Source organism: Schistocerca nitens, chromosome 9, assembly GCF_023898315.1.
Source record: "Schistocerca nitens isolate TAMUIC-IGC-003100 chromosome 9, iqSchNite1.1, whole genome shotgun sequence".
Lineage (NCBI taxonomy): Eukaryota > Metazoa > Arthropoda > Insecta > Orthoptera > Acrididae > Schistocerca > Schistocerca nitens.
The window spans coordinates 250,144,077-250,155,410 of record NC_064622.1 but is presented as its reverse complement, the minus strand read 5'-3'; positions in this window follow the sequence as shown (position 1 = coordinate 250,155,410).

The following is an 11,334-nucleotide window of genomic DNA, read 5'->3' as shown; positions in this document are numbered from 1 at the left end:
ACAAACAATGAGATTTAAACAGCAAGTATAATCCAACCTCACTAATTCAACATAAATGCAAATCATCAAATTACACATAGCTCTGTTAACAAATCTTAGAGACATTACAAAGTAAAATATCTAACGAGCCATTTTATCAAACATTCAACGGGATACTCAACAATTACAAATTATCAGCCAACTCATCTATACTCACGCGCTGGCAAGAACAGAAATCACAGTTATTGAACATCTTTACCTTGTTTGTACGAAGACTTTTGCTTCCAAGTTCAACAATATTGACATACCTAAATTAATCCAGCACTTGATGGCTTCACAAAACACACCACAAGAACTGCCTACTCCATCGTCTTTAGCTCACAGGCAGCTACCTACAACTGACCGCCAAGGGCTCTCTTACTCCAAGACTATAATAATCTCAGACCAGAAACGGCATCTTTGGCTCTGCGGTCGTACACAGACAGCGATCTGCATTATAAAGCCTCTGAGAGATATACATCGTTTATAGTATAATGGTTTCAGTTTAGTTTACATTAATATTCATATCATATTCGCGTGCCACATACAAGTGTGCCCCAGTAGACTCCTTTCAACAGTTTTCTCTCCTGCTCAGACCTCCACTACTCAGAGTAGCTCTCACATCCAATGTGCTCAATAATTTTTTAGATGCAGTCCAATCTCCATACTTCCCTGCAGTTTCGTCCCCTGCGACTCCCTCCACAATCGTGGAAGTTATTCCGTGATGTCTTAACACAAGTCCTATCAGCCTGTCCCTTGTCAGCATTTTCCAAATGTAGCTCTTCTCACCGACTCTGCGAAAAACGTCGTTTCTGGTCCTATTGGAGTAGTTAACTTTTAACATTCTTTTCTAACAAAGCATTTCGAACGCGTCGATTGCCATATCCATGAGTCACTTCCATACATTGTGTTCTAGATGTACGCTTTGATAGATTTCTTTCCGAAAGTAAGACCTATGTTTGACATTAACAGGCTTCTTTGGGGAAAGGAATACTCTCTTTGTCTGTACCAGTTTTCTTCATATGTCCTCTTTACTTCCTGCGCCATGAGTTATTTGGCTTCCTTCACTTCGTGTTCTACATGACCTCCAATTCAGTTGATGTTTGTCGTTACCTCCATATTTTTTCTTAAGCCCATATGCTGTGCTCAACAGACCGTCCATCCCACTCGACATGTCCTATAATTACTAAACATAGATCGTTAGTTCACCAAGGTTTAATGACGTCGTTAAGTTCAGTTATTTAATGTGGTACCTACTCTCAGTAATAACAGCAATTTAGAGATATATTATTCTCGTCCTTCCTTTGCTACCTACGTATTTGTGAATTGTGTATGCAGGAAGCCACACGTAGTGGTGAAGCTTTTTCCTTTGCTCATGTCGTAGCTGCAACTGCAGGGTGTTGACGTTCTCCTCGCCGTACGTATGTTTGTCTCTCAGCTATATTACATATATTTTCTGACGCTGCCAGTCTTGGCACTAATTTTATGGTTCTATTTATACCCTTCTATTAGCTCAGGTATATTGCTACACGACGATATTATTCTACTCCTCGTACCATAGTCTTTTCACGCTATGTGTTGATGCATCTGGATGGCTTTCAGTGTCTCGCCCCCTCTTCTAGATACACTCCTGGAAATGGAAAACAGAACACATTGACACCGGTGTGTCAGACCCACCATACTTGCTCCGGACACTGCGAGAGGGCTGTACAAGCAATGATCACACGCACGGCACAGCGGACACACCAGGAACCGCGGTGTTGGCCGTCGAATGGCGCTACCTGCGCAGCATTTGTGCACCGCCGCCGTCAGTGTCAGTTAGTTTGCCGTGGCATACGGAGCTCCATCGCAGTCTTTAACACTGGTAGCATGCCGCGACAGCGTGGACGTGAACCGTATGTGCAGTTGACGGACTTTGAGCGAGGGCGTATAGTGGGCATGCGGGAGGCCGGGTGGACGTACCGCCGAATTGCTCAACACGTGGGGCGTGAGGTCTCCACAGTTCATCGATGTTGTCGCCAGTGATCGGCGGAAGGTGCACGTGCCCGTCGACCTGGGACCGGACCGCAGCGACGCACGGATGCACGCCAAGACCGTAGGATCTTACGCAGTGCCGTAGGGGACCGCACCGCCACTTCCCAGCAAATTAGGGACACTGTTGCTCCTGGGGTATCGGCGAGGACCATTCGCAACCGTCTCCATGAAGCTGGGCTACGGTCCCGCACACCGTTAGGCCGTCTTCCGCTCACGCCCCAACATCGTGCAGCCCGCCTCCAGTGGTGTCGCGACAGGCGTGAATGGAGGGACGAATGGAGACGTGTCGTCTTCAGCGATGAGAGTCGCTTCTGCCTTGGTGCCAATGATGGTCGTATGCGTGTTTGGCGCCGTGCAGGTGAGCGCCACAATCAGGACTGCATACGACCGAGGCACACAGGGCCAACACCCGGCATCATGGTGTGGGGAGCGATCTCCTACACTGGCCGTACACCACTGGTGATCGTCGAGGGGACACTGAATAGTGCACGGTACATCCAAACCGTCATCGAACCCATCGTTCTACCATTCCTAGACCGGCAAGGGAACTTGCTGTTCCAACAGGACAATGCACGTCCGCATGTATCCCGTGCCACCCAACGTGCTCTAGAAGGTGTAAGTCAACTACCCTGGCCAGCAAGATCTCCGGATCTGTCCCCCATTGAGCATGTTTGGGACTGGATGAAGCGTCGTCTCACGCGGTCTGCACGTCAAGCATGAACGCTGGGCCAACTGAGGCGCCAGGTGGAAATGGCATGGCAAGCCGTTCCACAGGACTACATCCAGCATCTCTACGATCGTCTCCATGGGAGAATAGCAGCCTGCATTGCTGCGAAAGGTGGATATACACTGTACTAGTGCCGACATTGTGCATGCTCTGTTGCCTGTGTCTATGTGCCTGTGGTTCTGTCAGTGTGATCATGTGATGTATCTGACCCCAGGAATGTGTCAATAAAGTTTCCCCTTCCTGGGACAATGAATTCACCGTGTTCTTATTTCAATTTCAAGGAGTGTAGGTTCCTCTCAATTAGGTTGCCGCGGACTGCACGTCCGTGGTGTAAGTCTCACTATTCAAGAGGGATGAGGGATACATTTCCAGCTGCCACCGCCTACACTGACGGTCACATTTTAGAAGGGAGACTACGTAGTATCTAGGTCATTTTGAAATAAGTGCAAGTCGCCTAGGCCGCACCAGAAGGCAGAGCTCACATCCTGAGTACGCGTCTGCTGTCATGTAATAACATTGCATTCGTGGCCGAACGTTGCATTTCGATTCGTTTGATACTCTTCGGATGCCCCGTTGCACTAGCAAAACAATTTGCATAGTAAATCCTACAATTTTGCCCAGCAACTAACCTCCTTCAAGTAGGACGGCCCTTCACGCCATTCGGGCTCTGATGGCCATCAGTTTCACCGGAGAACAGTGACATCTCACGCAGCACCCAACACTGGCGAACGACGATATATAGCCATCAACAGTTCCCTGCAGCATTGCCGCGCGGGGTAGCCGCGCAGTCTATGGCGTCTTGCCTCGGTTCGTGCGGCTCCTTCCGTCAGAGGTTCGAGTCCTCCCTCACGCTTGGGTGGGTGTGTTATCCTTAGGGTAAGTTAGTTTAAGTTAGATTAAGTAGTGTGAACTTACCACCACGAATTGCAGTATTACACATACACGTCATTTGAAACGGAAAGACCAGCTGTGACTGTTCAGGTCACGCATGTGCCATTGTTTTGTAATACTAATTACGTAATTACTACGAACATCATTAGATGTGTAGATAAGATAACTAATGTGGAGGTACTGAACTGAATTGGGGAGAAAAGAAATGTATGACACAAATTGAATGAATTACGCGATCTCCACACCCATTTTCAAACAGAGCCGGGGACGCGTACTATCATTATTTGGTGTTCTGTTTTACAGTACGAATAAATATTTCAGTCGTATATAAAGGTCTTGCTTTATATACACTGCAGCGCCAGCATCGGCGGCAAATAAAAAAATACCTTTAAGTACCAGCAGGATGATTCATTCACACACAACTTGACCCCCCCAAGGAATCATTAGTCGGTTTGTGCAGGAAAGCGTGTGTGTGCATGTGCATGTCAGGTGTGGAGAAGGGGTGAAAATTGTAGATGACCGAGGCTTATCTACAACAAGCAGTAATTTTGCTGAGACGAAGAGCACGCATAGCATAAAGTAGAGAGCCGTAAACTGGAGAGCTGTATCTGACCAGACTTCGGACTGACGAGCACAAAAATGGCATCTCTTACTGCACTGTTTCAAGTGCCTTGATTCTTTCTAATTTTCATCTCTCACGACGTTAAAATTCCTCACGAAGTGGTGTAGATGTGCCCTTAGACTCGAAGTAGATACTTAAAAAGAGTTTGACGTAATCACAAGCACAGTGTAAAAGACCTTGGAATAATCTTGGATGAACACCTAAACTGGGAAGAACAAACAGTTACAGCTTGCCGGAAATCGCTCTCCTCCCTACATGCAATTCAGAAATTTAGAAAAATATTTCCAACCCATGTTAAACAAAAATTAGTCCAAACACTAGTCTTGCCTAATCTTTACTACTGTGATGTAGTTCAACACGGCACAAATAGTGAAAATTCGAGACGCCTCGAGCTAGTGATGAACGCTTGCGTTAGATACGTATGCAATATACGGTTGTATGATCATATCAGTCCTTCATACTCCCAGCTAGGTTGGATACGCCCACATAAGGCACGCGATCTCCACACGATGTGCTTACTTCATCGATTTCTTAGCCACTGGTGCCCCCAATACTTATCTTCTCACATTAAACACCTATCATCATTCCACAACCGCAATACCAGATCGGATACGTCTAGCATCTTGGCTGTACCTTTACATAACACAAAATCTTTCTCCATGTCATTCTCCATCTCAGCCATACGACTATGGAACGCGCTCCCCTGTGATCTGCGTCTTATCCGGAACCACTCAACATTCAAGAGTGAACTCAAGACTTACATATTAGGGACGGTATAGCCACCATTGTTGGGCCCCTCTCATCTCTTTCTTTCTCCTCTCCATCATAGCTTCGAATTTTACCATTCTATTTCTCTTCCTCTAACCTATCTACCTCTTCTATATCTCTTTCACCCCATTCTATCGTCTTATGTCTCTGCTTGATGAGAATAACTCACAAGCTGCAAGAATATAACGAGAAAATTCCCAACTAGCAATAGGACTGACATTCATAAAAGGAAAATATGTTTACTTTCATATACATAGTCATTATTATTATTATTATTATTACTATTATTATTATTCTTGATTGTTATAATTAACTTTTGATTGTTATAATTATCATTGTACTACGTTTATAATCTCTATTTTTTTTCTTAACATTAATACTGTATAACATGTAATATGTCCTTAATGTTCTGTAGAAACTGAAATTTGTTGAATCTGAGTATGCCTGGTTAGGTGAAAGAGAGGGCCTGAAGGCCCTAATCTTGCCAGGTAAAATAAATGCATAAATAAATAAATAAATAAATAAATGCACAGTGTGGCATTATGCTCTTCCGTATAAACCGTGAAGAAGGAAAGCGTACCACTCAACATAAAACTGTAGGAGAAAGCGCTGACTTTAGCAGGGTTTGTTATGCCAAGAAAAATTCGCTTAGTTCAAAGCTTGTGTGTTTGTGCACGTAGGGAGTTCGGAAGCGCTGTCTAGAGAGATTTTACAACGAACGGCATCTCGCGCAAGACAGAAATGCCCTCAAATACTGGAAAACAAAAGCCAAAACTACTTTAACTTTCGCTTACGTCACTCATGGTTAGATCGTGTTATTAGAAGCAGCTAACTCAAGTATACAGATGCCGTATGAACTGATATTAAGTGGCGTGAACACTTGAAATTCTGTTGCAGGATAAGTGTACGAAACTGTTTTGGACGAGCCGACCGTTATCATAAATTGAACTATCTTTCTCTCTTCTGGACGCGAAACGGATTCAGAGACACAGTGATAGGCTTGTAACTAGGGAACTGCGAGACGGACTGAACCAACTGACTGGTCTTAAATGGGAGAGCCAGTTTTTCAAGGTTCAGACTCCACAATTAAGTGGCAAATGGAATACCTTCTAATATCGCATCGGACCTACTTTTTACCGATGTAGTGCAGCAACTCGACATGGCACACACTCAACAAGTCTTTGGAAGTCCCCTGCAGAAATATTGTGCATATGGGCGTCCATAATTGCGAAAGTGTTGCCGGTGCAGGAGTCTGTGCAAAAACTGACCTCTTGATAAGATCCCATGAATGTTCAATGGGATCATGTCGGGTGGTCTGGGTGGCCAAATCATTCGCTCGAATTGTTCTTCAAAGCAATCGTGACCAATTGTGGCCCGATGACAAGGCGCATCGTCATCTATAAAAATTGGGAACATAAAGTCTGTGAAGGGCTGAAAATAGTATCCCAGTAGCCGAACATAACAATTTCCAGTCAATGATCGCTTTAGTTAGACCAGAAGCCCAAGTCCATTCCATGTAAATACAGCCAACACCATTATGGAGCCACCACCAGCTTGAACGGTGCCTCGTTGGCAAGTTTGGTCCCTGGAGTCGTGGGATGTGCGCCAAACTCGAATCCTAGCATCAGCTACTAACAACTGAAATCACGACTCAGCTGATAAGGCCACGCTTTTTCCAGTCGTCTAGGTACCGACCGATATGGTAAGCAGCCCAGAAGGGGCGCTACAGACGATGTCGTTCTGTTAGCAAAGGCATTCATGTCAGTCATCTGCTGCCATAGCTCATTAACATCATATTTCACAGCACTGTCCCACGTCCCACATCGATTTCTGTGGTCATTTCAGGCAGTATTGCTTGTCTGTTAGCACCGACAACTCCATACAAATGCCGTTGCTCTCAGTCGTTAAGTGAAGGCTGTCGGCCACTGCGTTGACCGTGGTGATTGGTAATTCCTGACTATGGTGTTTTCGGCACACTTTTGACACAGTGGATCTTGGAATACTGAATTCCCTGACGATTTTCTAAACGGAATGTCCCCTGCGTCTAGATCCAGCAACCATCCCACGTTCACGGCATGTTAATTCCCGTCGTGTGGCCATAATCACGTCGGAAAACTTTTCACATGAATCCCACTATCCCACTGTCCCACGACTTTTGTCACGTCACTGTACAGTGGCTTTGATATGTCTCTCAATCCTCTCCCAAAACTACGAAATAGAGGGATTTGGCAACAGCAGTGCGTTACTCATTTATGAATTTATCCAAAAGCGATAAGGATAATAAACTGTGGTCTACATACTAGAAAAAAACAGTTTTCTGTATGTAACATTCCCTTTCTCTACTACCTCTCTTTCCTTCAAGTATTATTATTGCTATATATTACCACTGTTTACACCTTCCAGTTTCAATTTAGGTATTGAAATTTTTTTCTTGGAACTGGATATGCAACTGCCTCCTTTTTTTATTTCGCACTTCGGATTTTCTTCTTTTATGTTCTTTACGAAATCAAATCTATCTTGCATTTCTTCTGATGAGTAAACCAGTATGTTCATCCCACACTTATCTCCAAATTCCGTATGCGTAGCTTTCGCTAGTAAATGCTTCCAGACAACTTCTATTCACTTTGGGAAATTAAAGGAGAAATGATAACAAGATGGAGCACTGATTTGTCACCGAGGCTTCTACGCATACGACAGCTGGTCATCAGAGTCATCGGAAGGCGTTGAACTGATTTCTAGACAGATGCCCAATTTTAATGCCTCAGAAAAGTTCATATTCCCCAAATTATAGGCCTTACTTTACGATTTCATTGTAACTATTTACTCATTCTTGTTTTCACATTGCAAATTTGATCAGATGCGGCGAATGAGGGTATTTCATATAGTTTACATCGAACAGTTGTTTTGGTCATAGCGTAAAAAAAGAATGTCTGCTTTGTTAGAATGTAATATAATGAGAGTGCCCTACCCATTAGTTAAATGAAGTACACGATAGCCTTGATCTTCTGGCACATGTGAGCAAGCACGCAGGACGTCTTACCGTGTCCTTCCCAAGACGTAACACTTAAGAGATTAAGAGGCAAACATTACTCTTCCCAACATTGCGCATTTTATTTGCAGAGTGGTAATGAAACTTCCACTTCATTTCTGCAAGCGAAATGTCGCTAGAATTCCTCTTTTTGACATCTCACATATTTCTAAGTATGACTCTAGCCTAAGCTATCTATCGGACTGATGCAAAGACATTCGGTCGTGAGATAATCTTTTTTATTAGTTTCATCATGGTAGCGACAACAGCAACCGTTACGAAATTGTCTCGAATAGGCTAAGACATCTTTCATTTATTAGTATGTATGACTTCTGAAGAAGGCTATAGCCGGTTGGAGTGGCAGAGCGGTTCTAGGCGCTACAGTCTGGAACTGCGCGACCGCTACGGTCGCAGGTTCGAATCCTACCACGGGCATGGATGTGTGTGATGTCCTTAGATTAGTTAGGTTTAAGTAGTTCTAAGTTCTAGGGGACTGATGACCTCAGAATTTAAGTCTCATAGTGCACAGAGCCATTTGAACCATTTTTGAAGAATGCTATATTATTACAGCAGAAACCATGGCCAAGGTTTAAAATAAACGTAATTTAGTGCACCTGTCGGCTGTTTTTTCATTCGAGACAAATTTTTTTACTGTATTTCGGCAGAAATAGAAGGAGCTTCAGGCGTACCCCAGGAACTGTACTGGAGCTCTTGTTGTTCATATTGCATATTAAGGACCTAGCATAAAATGATAATAGTGGCCTCATACTTTCTCAGATGGCACAATTCTCTGTAATTAAATATTAGCTGAAAAAATATCCAGACAGATATTGATAAGATTTCGAAGTGGTATTAAGACTAGCACTGTGCTTTTAAGTGTACAGAAATGTAGAACTGTGCACTTAACAAAATATAGAAAAATAGGATCCTGTGAGCAAAATATCCTTGAGTCACAAATTGAATCGCTGAAACATGTACCTGGGTGTAAGAGTTTACGGGGATACGGAACGTAACGATGACAAAATTTCTGACGTTACTAATAAAAGGGGCACACTGCCGTACATTGGAAGGATAATGGGAAAATGCAGCTCATAAAGCAGACTGGTTATAAAACTTTTGTGCAGAGAATAATGTTCAAGTGTCGAGATAAGGTTAATAGGGGACTTTGAACGTGCACAAACGGTCACAGGTTTGTTTGACCCACGAGACAGCGTTAAGGTGATGATGAAAAAAACCTGCACTGGAAAACATTTGAAGGCCGACTACACATACAGAGTTTCAAACACCAACATCTGTATCTGCATTTACATAGATGCTCCGCAAGCCACCGTACGGTGCGTGGCGGAGGGTATCCTGCACCGATACTAGCCATTTCCTTTCCTTTTCCACTCGCAAATAGAGCGAGGGAGAAACGAGTATCAACATGCCACCGTATGAGCCCTAATTTCTCGCATCTTATCTTCGTGGTCTCTACGCGCAATGTATGTTGGCGTCAGTAGCATCGTTCGGCAGTCAGCTTCGAATGTCGGTTCTCTAAATTTTCTCAATAGTATTTCTCGAAAAGAATGACGCCTTCACTCCAGGGATTCCCATTTGAGTTCCCGAAACATCCCCGTAAGACTACGTGTTGTTCAAACCTACCGGCAACAAATCTAGCAACCCGCCTCTGAATTGCTACGATGTCTTAGTTCAATCTTACCTGGTATGGATCCCAAACACTCGAACAGTACTCAAGAATAGGTTGCACCAGTGTCCTACATGCGGCCTTTTTTGTAGGTGAACCACTATTTTCTAAACTTGTCCCAATAACCGAAGTAGACCATTCGCCTTCCCTTCCAAAATTCTCATATGCTCTTTCCATTTCATATAGCTTTGCAACGTTACGCCCAGATATTTAAACGATTTGACAGGACCTAGTAATACCGTAACCGAACATTATAGGTTTGATCTTCCTGCTCATCCGCGTTAAGATACATTCTTCTACGGCAGGTTGCTGACCATCAGATCTGCCAAATCATTTATGTATACAGGGTGTTACAAAAAGGTACGGCCAAACTTCCAGGAAACATTCCTCACACACAAAGAAAGAAAATATGTTATGTGGACATATGTCCGAAAACGCTTGCTTTCCACGTTAGAGCTCATTTTATTACTTCTCTTAAAATCACATTAATCATGGAATGGAAACACACAGCAACAGAACGTACCAGCGTGACTTCAAACACTTTGTTATAGGAAATGTTCAAAATGTCCTCCGTTAGCGAGGATACATGCATCCACCCTCCGTCGCATGGAATCCCTGATGTGCTGATGCAGCCCTGGAGAATGGCGTATTGTATCATAGCCGTCCACAATACGAACACGAGGAGTATCTACATTTGGTACCGGGGTCGCGTAGACAAGAGCTTTCAAATGCCCCCATAAATGAAAGTCAAGAGGATTGAGGTCAGGAGAGCGCGGTGGCCATGGAATTGGTCCGCCTCTACCAATCCATCGGTCACCGAATCTGTTGTTGAGAAGCGTACGAACACTTCGACTGAAATGTGCAGGAGCTCCATCGTGCATGAACCACATGTTGTGTCGTACTTGTAAAGGCACATGTTCTAGCAGCACAGGTAGAGTATCCCGTATGAAATCATGATAACGTGCTCCATTGAACGTAGGTGGACGAAACTAAAATGAGCTCTAACGTGGAAATTAAGCGTTTCCGGACACATGTCCACATAACATCTTTTCTTCATTTGTGTGTGAGGAATGTTTCCTGAAAGTTTGGCCGTACCTTTTTGTAACACCCTGTATAGATAACAAGAGCAGTCCTTTCATACTTCCCTGGAGCATTCCTCACGAAACCCTTGTATCTGGTCGTCGAGGACAACATGCTGGGTTCTATTATTTTTCTAGTTTTCGAGCTACTCACATATCAGTGAAATTATTCCTTCGTTGACAGCCTGCAAAAGACCACAGTGTCAAATGCTTTCCGGAAATCTACGTAGAAATGTGGAATCGTCCTATAGGACTTCATCCACAGTCAGCAGCATATCGTGTGAGGAAAGGACAAGCTGAGTTTCGCACGAGTCATGCTTTCTAAAACCATTCTGATTCGTGAATATAAACTTCTCAGTCTCAAGAGGGTTTCTCATATTCGAACTGAGAATATGTTCAAGGATTCTGTTGCAAAACAAAGTTACTGATATTGGTTTGTAATTCTGCAGGTCCGTTATTTTGACCTACTTATATAATGCAGTC